The sequence below is a fragment of the Cyphomyrmex costatus genome, unplaced genomic scaffold, assembly GCF_001594065.2.
Source record: "Cyphomyrmex costatus isolate MS0001 unplaced genomic scaffold, Ccosl1.0 scaffold483, whole genome shotgun sequence".
Taxonomy (NCBI): Eukaryota; Metazoa; Arthropoda; class Insecta; order Hymenoptera; family Formicidae; genus Cyphomyrmex; species Cyphomyrmex costatus.
The window spans coordinates 22,602-31,483 of NW_017279106.1; the positions used below are offsets into that span (position 1 = coordinate 22,602).

Here is an 8,882-nt window from a genome sequence, read left to right on the forward strand (position 1 = left end):
CGTGATTGCAATGCTTCTTATGTAGGACAAACACAACGAAAGCTTAAAACAAGAATTTCTGAACATCGTAATCACATAAATAGGAATACAGACGCACAGTCAGTGATTACTGATCATAGAATAGAATTTAATCATGATTTTCATTGGGATAAAGTGATGATTTTAGATTCAGAGAGATTTTTGTATAAACGTCTAATATTCGAGTGCATTCACATTCATATGCAGGATAATGGTCTCAATAAGCGAACAGACATAGATTGTCTTAATTCAAATTACATAACGATTTTAAATGAAATAAAATAAAGAACTTATTAAATTGACTTATTTATTTGTTTTTAATAACATTGATATTGTATAATTGTGTTAGTTTGAAAGATGTTTTTATTCTGTATTATGTTTTATGGTTTGACTTACAATTGTACCTTTTACCGTAGGATGTATTATTAAGAATGTTATACTTCAGTTTAAAATTAGTTATGAAACCGATAACATAGATATTATTACACTCAAGTCTGTTGTTTAAAAATTATAAAAATTTTTTGACATAATTGTGCTTATGAAAGTTTATAACAGTGTAAGATGCTTGGCGATCCATGGTTTGCGATTTTACTTGTATTTGCGTTTTTTCTTCATATTGAATCTCGTTAGGTGAGTCACTGTGCTTTGGTTTTAACTGAGATCTTTTATTTAATGTTAATTTTTTTCTCTTCAGACTTAAGAACATCAAATCTATCAATTCGATGTGACTTACTTCGATATTCAATTGGAGCGTATATGATATAGCTGAAGATGACTCAAAAAAGAGTCGAAACGTATTAAATTCATGTAATTTTGAATAAAGGATTTTATATATCCAAGTTTATTGATTGGCGTATCAACAACAACGCGACACTCTCATTCGCCTCTGAATATAGGATTTCTTGTGGATTCGTAATAAATATTGTTTTCAGAGATAAATTACTTGAAATTTCTGATTAATTACATATAAGTCTTAAAGTGGTCACAAACAGGGTCATGGTCGCAAACTGGGACATTTACCTTAAGGTTTTGCAAAAACAAATAAAGGAAGCTAAATTTAAAAAACTACATTGTGATTAATTAATATATAAAGTTCCTTTCTTTAATTTCCAGTTCTTTCTTTATTATATATTAATATGATATATTGTTACAATAGAACAGAATTTTACGTTTACATGTTTCTTCATACAGCATATAAAAAATATGATACTATATGTATATTAAATATTACATAATATTATGAGAGTTATAAATGTTACAAATGTAAAAAATTTAGGTTACGACAGATATGGCTATATAAAAATAAATATTTTTTCATATTTATATTACATAATATAAGAGATATAAATGTTATATATGAAAATATCGAAAACATAAAAGGGCTATGAGCCAAATGTTATATATGAGTTATATCTGAGTTATAAATGGTTTATGTTACAAGAAAAATATGATTTTGTATAAATAAATATTCATCGTTTCCAATTCTAAATAGTATTGTATAATTTTCCATTTCTGATGTCAGAATATATTAACCAGTTGTACATTTCAACGAACAAGACTGTAAAGAAAAATTTAGTTAAAAAGAAATATTTTTTTAAATTATGCAGAAAAAAATATTACCCTGCAAAATATGTATCAATTAATGAACGTTGTTCATTTGCATTAATAATGCCATTATTATATGGTACTTCTTGGACTTCCAATTCCTCAATTGCAGTTTCAACATCAAAATCGATTACTGGATCAGGTTCTCCCATGTTTCGTGCAATATTGTGTAGTACTGCAGTAGCTACTATTACAGCTTGTACAGTTGAAGGATGAAGTTTTAAACCAAATGCCAGTGCAGCAAAACTTCATTTCCAATCTCCAATACATCTTTCAATAACATTTTGTGTTCGTATTTGAGATTCATTATATAATTCTTCAGCTCGATTATGAGTTTCAAGCAGTGGTGTCAATAAAAAGTTTGAGCAAGCATAACCACTGTCACCAAGTAATAGTACATTTCCTATTTCACCATTAATAAATCTTGCACGTACTCTGCTAGCATTAAAGATTGTAGCGTCATGAGTTAAACCAGGCCACCACGTGCTACAATGTCTAAAAATTTTAAAGTACTATCACAAATAGTCTGTATATTTATAGTAAATATCCCTTTTCTGTTTCTATATACTTCAGCTTCTTCCCCACCTATGTGTATGTGAATATAAATAAGTTGTAAATTTATCAATCATTTTCAATTTAATACCTGGCGATAGTATTTTGACGTGAGTACCATCAATTGCCCCTACAACTCTGGGAAAACAAGCAATGTTGTAAAATCCTTCTTTTGTTCCCTTACCGAAAAATACTATTAAGAATCAATAGTTACTATTGATATATAATAGTTACTATTGGTGTTCCAGTAGTTACTACTGAAACTCCAGTAGTTACTACTGAAACTCCAGTAGTTATTACTGAGACTCCAATAGTTACTATTGATGCTTCAATAGTTACTATTATGACTCCAATAGTTTGAATAATATTGGATCCAATAGTAACTATTCACCTAATATATTTATGCACTTACGGAAATGATTTTTATACAAATTTGAATAAAGAAATCGATTTTAATCAATTATTTATTATTATTTGTGTATTATTATTTGACGTATCATTTTAATATTCGATGAAAAACAAGGATAAAATGATACGTCATGCGCATTTCACTTGCGGAAATGATACATACACTAATACATAGATACACTATAATATAAACACATATAAACCATCTGTTTTTCATATTTCCATTGAACATATATATCACAATTATACAGACGTTGACATACAGATTCGTGGGTCATCAAAGTACAGCAGTTCCCTTACGATTGTCAAAGTTAAGCAGCAAGGTTCATGGTACAACTTCGGATGGGTGACATCATGAAAAAAAAACTCTCGAATTTAGAGGAAAATTTTTTTTTTCACGATTTTATTCTAAGACTTCTACACGGGTATATTGTAGTATAGTATATGTGTCACTATTACGAATTTATTATTGCATTATTATTGCACTAGTAGTGGATATTACAAGGAATATCGATTCGATTTCCATGTGGATTTTGGTACCGTTTTTGAGTGGACTGTCACTCGATCGTTTACGTAGAATCCACATGCTAACCCACGTTGAATCTACGTCGAATCTACGTATGTGTTCTCATCGGGTACTTGTATGTTTAAAGAAAAAAAGCCGGTAATTATTTAGATTAGGGGACACCTCACCGATGACCTTGACCTTGACATATGTTGTCAAGGTCATGATTCTGAGTAACTTTGCCTTAACAACTAGGCGGCGGACTCTTATCATTTTTGAGATATTAAGCGTTGAAGTTATTTTTAACAGTAGTGAAACCGGTAAATCTTTAGATCAGAGGACTCTCCACAATTACCTTGACCTTGACATATGTTCTCAAGGACCCTGACTGAGTAACCTCAAACAGGTTTTAACCGTCGATCGTCATTCGTTAAAAAGTTATTAACAATCATAGTTTTAAAATTAACATATGATATATGTATAATATATGTATGATATTAAGTACTATTCTACACCTTTCCCTGTTTAGAAACGTTAAACTTTCCACGCGAAGTAACTTTAACCCTCCCTCCCCCTCTTCACAGGAGCACTCGATTTCTACGATTGTACTGTTGCTATGATAGTACTGTCGGGGCAGACCTCTGTCGACGGTGTGGGTGCGGGGGGGTGGCCGAAAGCCCGCCCATGTGTGTGTGTGTGTGTGTGTGTGTGTGTGTGTGTGTGTTCCATTCGTTATATAACGATTATGAGTCTATTATTTGATATTTTACACACACACACACACACACACACACACACACACACACACACACACACACACACACACACACACACACACACACACACACACACACGGGCGGGTGCAAGGGGGTGGCCGAAGGCCCACACCGTCGACAAAGATCTACCCCAACAGTACTATTATAGCAACAGTATAATCGTAGAAGTCGAGTGCCCCTGTGAAGAGGGGGGGTTAAAGTTACTTCGTGTGGAAAGTTTAACGTTTCTACACAGGAGGAGATGTAAAATAGTACTTGTTATAATACATATATGGCAGAAATGATACGTTAATTTCGAAACTTTTTTTGTTCATAACTTTTTAACGGACAGCGACCGCCACTTAAAACATGCGGGAGGTCACTCAAGGTCATGACCTTGACAACATATGTCAAGGTTAAGATCATTGGAGCTGGGTCCCCTAAAGTGAACATTTGTCTTGTATTATACATACAAAATTATACTTTTAAGTCTAAATATCTCAGAAACTATAAGAGACCGCCGCCTAGTTGTTAAGGCAAAGTTACTCAGAATCATGACCTTGACAACATATGTCAAGGTCAAGGTCATCGGTGAGGTGTCCCCTAATCTAAATAATTACCAAAAAGCCTTTTCTATTACGATACAATTTATTTTCTCTTCCACTTACAAAAAGGTAAAGAAAATACGTGTGAAAATACGTGAGCAGTATTTTCTAATAAAAAGATTATCTTTACATATTACACATTTTTTTTACCATATAATTCAATTCTTATGTGAGTGCAATCCATACAACCAATAACATTAATAAACTTTGCTATTTGAAAAAATTTTTTTTGGTTTTGACGAATCTGTTCTGTTGACGTAAGAAGTTTTATAAACTCATTGTTTAATGCAGCAATAATAGGTGAAACCATGGTGGAAGTATACATGGTGTGCTCAGAACTCGTAAACCACGCCCCTTTTCAACGCGGTTGTCACCGAAAAACATAGGGCGGCCAACTTAGAAAGGTTGGCAGTACTGAACTAGTAGTGTCTCTTTTATGCATGCGCCGTGGAGCATCTATCTCAGTCTGTCTTTAGCCGTCTCCTGAATGAAACGTGCAGGCCTGTTATTTTGAAATTAAAGTGAAAATTTGAAGTAAAATGATGCGGTGTATTGTTAAAGCGTGTAAGAACACCAACATAACGTGTACTCCGGAGGAAGTAAGCTTCCACAAGTTGCCGAATAATGCCATTATGCGTGAAGGGTGGCTTAAAAACATAGGAGGAAGTGTAATTCCATCCAATACTCTAAATGGTAAGTGTTGGTAATAGTAATATTTAATAACTTTAAGTCAAATTTATGTCAATGTTTATTTTTACTTCGATTTTGTTGAAACATTATAATATTGTCTTCTTCTGCTACTTTTTCTGAGACTCCAAAAATATACATTTTACTCGTATGCATACATGCACATTGAGTAAAATTGATATAGACAATTTATGTAAAATCTGTAAAGTGTTTTTCTTAATAATGTCTATTACTTATATTAAATTAACTACTAAAACTATCTGAAGCAAACTATCTACAGCTAGTGTCGAAGAAGACACCGATTCATGCTGCAATGCACATGTAAGCTTAATTTATAAGCTTAGCTTATTATGCACATGTGAATATAAGGCCTGTTCTTTTTACCGAACTGGTACACAGAGTGCAATAAGTTGAAGTGAAACAGATATACGTTTGTTTCATTTCAACTTATTGCACTGTATGTACCAGTTCAGAAATGTGCTGCTTCCTAGTGTGATTTGCAACATAACAGTGCGAAATACCCACTATTCTAGGAATATTTTTTGTGGTGGCAGGCCTATTTTTTTCAGCGACAAGAAAAGAGAGAGTCGGGAGATTTTAGAATGAGACAACGCAAAACTAAGCACACCATGTATACTTCCACCATGGGTGAAACTCGATGAACAATCCTTTGAGCACTTGATTCACTTATTCCGGAAAAATCAGCAACAGTTATTAAATAACTTCCAGTTGCATAAAATCTTATAGCGACTAGTAATTGTATGACAGGTGAAATAGGATTATTACTAAAAACATTATTACTAAAAAATATTGCTAATACAAAAATGCATTTATATCTATACTCTCAATGTATATGTATAATTCATACTGATTAGATTTATGACGTATTTCACCTTCAATTCTTTCTAATAGCATCATAAAATTATTTTTACTTATTCTGAACCTTCTTTTAAAATCTATTTCATCAAATATTTCCAAATAATTAATTCTTGGTCTGATTACACGTGGCCTTCCTTCATTTCTTTCAACATTATTCAAGTTTATATCATTATATTCATCAAAAAGTAAAACATTAATAACTTCAAGTGTATGAAGCACTATTTTTACATCAATATGTAATGTAATTTTCTCACGTTGAATATGTATCTTAAAAATTTTATTTAAATCGACTTTTTATTAATTTCCATTTATACTGGATACTTTGCCTAAAATAACACGACAGGAATATTAGGTTAAGATGTTCTGTTACAACCGACACGACTGATTCGTTCTATTACGTTGGCACTACCGTAATCGTCGATTAGCTTAACCGAAGGTTGGTGAAAGAGGCCCTTAGTCGTCTGTATCTTCCTGAAATCGGTGAACTTAGAACAGAAGAACAGGTCTTTGAAGACGCAGAAAGAGCAGTCTTACAAAATGAAACGATAAGGGGAATTAAAGGCTACTCAATTATGTCTGAAGTTACGTTATTTAATATTGTCACATCATTAGTACCAGATTATATGCACGCGCTGCTTTTAGGTGTCGTATATGCATTTTGTGAAATTTGGTTTAGTAGTGAACACCATCAATCTCCGTGGTATCTTGGTTTGCAAGAAAATGAAATAAGTAACCGATTACAAAATTTAATGCCGACCTCAGAAATTACAAGATTAGTACATCAATAAAGAAGCGGTCTATGTGGAAAGCTTCCGAATTGCGTCATTTTCTTTTATATTATTCATTACCTGTATTCAAAAACATTATGCAATCAAAATATTATAAACACTGGTTTTTATTGGTCTACAGTTTTCATTTGCTCTTAAATAATAAAATAATACTTACAGATATTCATAAAGCTGAGTGCGCAATTAAAAAATTTGTACAGCAAACTGAGATTTTATATGATACGGAATCTAACATTTAATATGCATTTCCATATACTACAATATGTAAAATATTGGGGTGCACCATGGGACAGCTCTGCTTTCATGTTTGAACATGGAAATAGAGTACTTCTGAAATTGTTTAGAGGAACTCGGAGTGTAGTAAATCAGATTTTCAAATCGTATAATTACATAATGAAAATTAAAAAAGATAATGTAGAAATTTTATAGGATTCGGTAAATCTTCGGAATAGGGGAAGCAGCTCCGATCTTCTTGACCTTGATATATGTTGTCAAGGTCATGACCCTGAGTAACTTTGCCTTAACAACTAGCCGTCGCTCGCCCTTCGTTAAAAAGATATTAACAAAAAAACTTTCAAAAAATAACGTACTATTATACTGCTGTATATAATGTAACCGTACTTTTGAGTGTCGGCACAACTTCGTCGCGTCCTCCAAAAGAAATCTAATTATGCGAAAGCTCTTAGTTAGAATACAAAATACTTAAAGGAGCAATAGTGCGGTTCTTCATTAATTCTTTCGTGATTCGAGAATTTACAGTAGTTGACAAGTTACTTTACTCAGCAAAGATCTTAATCGCTATCAAAAATTCGTTAGGCGCCAGGCACGAGAGAGCGTGCCACTCTTCGCACAAATCGTTAGATAAATTGCTCGGACAAGAAATTAAAGATTACGCGGATTCTCGCGACGGAACTAAACAACTAGCTCAGCCAACGGAATTGGCAGAGGGGAGTGGTTCACGGTTAGCGGGGAAATTGTCGGAGAACGATAGAGAGGCTATAAATAAATGCACCAGAATTAATAATAACAATAAAGAGAAATCGATATATTTGATAGAGACTGTACAAAAGTGTTCGAAAGAAAGTACGTTACAGCGTTGACCTTCCGCGCTCTGTTAAGCGGCGCAATAACAATAAACCGACTATTAACTGACCGTCGACAACGAAGTAAATTCGGCAATAATTCGCCGAGCAGAAATATGCGACCAAATCTAGATTTTATTAGGTTAACAATAATTACTTCGTGAATAATTAGAACATACGATTTTACATTAGACGGCAACGGTTCTCTAATGCGCAATAACGCCAGTCTCGACTTTAAAGAATTCTCAACAACTAACAATTACACAAGTGACTTGGCGGCAACGAGGGCGAGCAACTACACTATTATATATTCTCAAATTAGAGCATCTGAGCGAAAGGCACGCATTCACAGCAACACTGACTCGAAACGCCTATAGGCGACCGATCCGGCATCGGCAACGAAAAATCGGAGTAAAGCCTAACGTGTGCTCCGCTCGAGACGCATGTCACCTACTGCGATCGGTGGTTTTACACAAATTATAAGATAACGCTCGCCTCACCACGTAACGATCCCTCGTTGATCCTTCAGAGGAAAACCTCCGCCTCTAAATTTCTCGGCAACGGTAGACAGCATTCTCAGTTCCCAAAAGCTCAGGAGATTCCGTGTCCTCTTTACATGAACTCGATCACCGCGCAAGTGATAATCGGGAGCATTCGCGGATCCACGCAGGCCGCTAGGCCCCTCTCCTATCGGGCCGCTCTTTATTCTAATTGGCTTGTTGCTGTCGCGTAACCTCGCGACTAATCACAGCGAGTCCTGCGGTCGCGTATCCTTTGAATCTCTGGCGCGCTTTTCCAAATTAGCTGGTCGAAGCTTTCCGTCTTGATCAGTGGTCTTCTATCGCTCTCCTCAGAAGTGGAGGCGGCTGCCACTGTTCGGACCGTGCTGAGACGGTCCCTGAGTACGTCTCTCTCCGAGGCGTCTGCAATAAAAGTGCGACAATCACCAAATAATATCAAAATTATCAGAGGTTACAAAACAATACGACCTGCGTGTA

General features: G+C 34.5%; 1 pseudogene; it reads right to left on the bottom strand.

The window, feature by feature from the left end:
- Positions 1-1,634: 1,634 nt before the first annotated feature.
- LOC108778125 (putative nuclease HARBI1) lies at positions 1,635-8,458 on the bottom strand (annotated as a pseudogene).
- Positions 8,459-8,882: the final 424 nt, after the last annotated feature.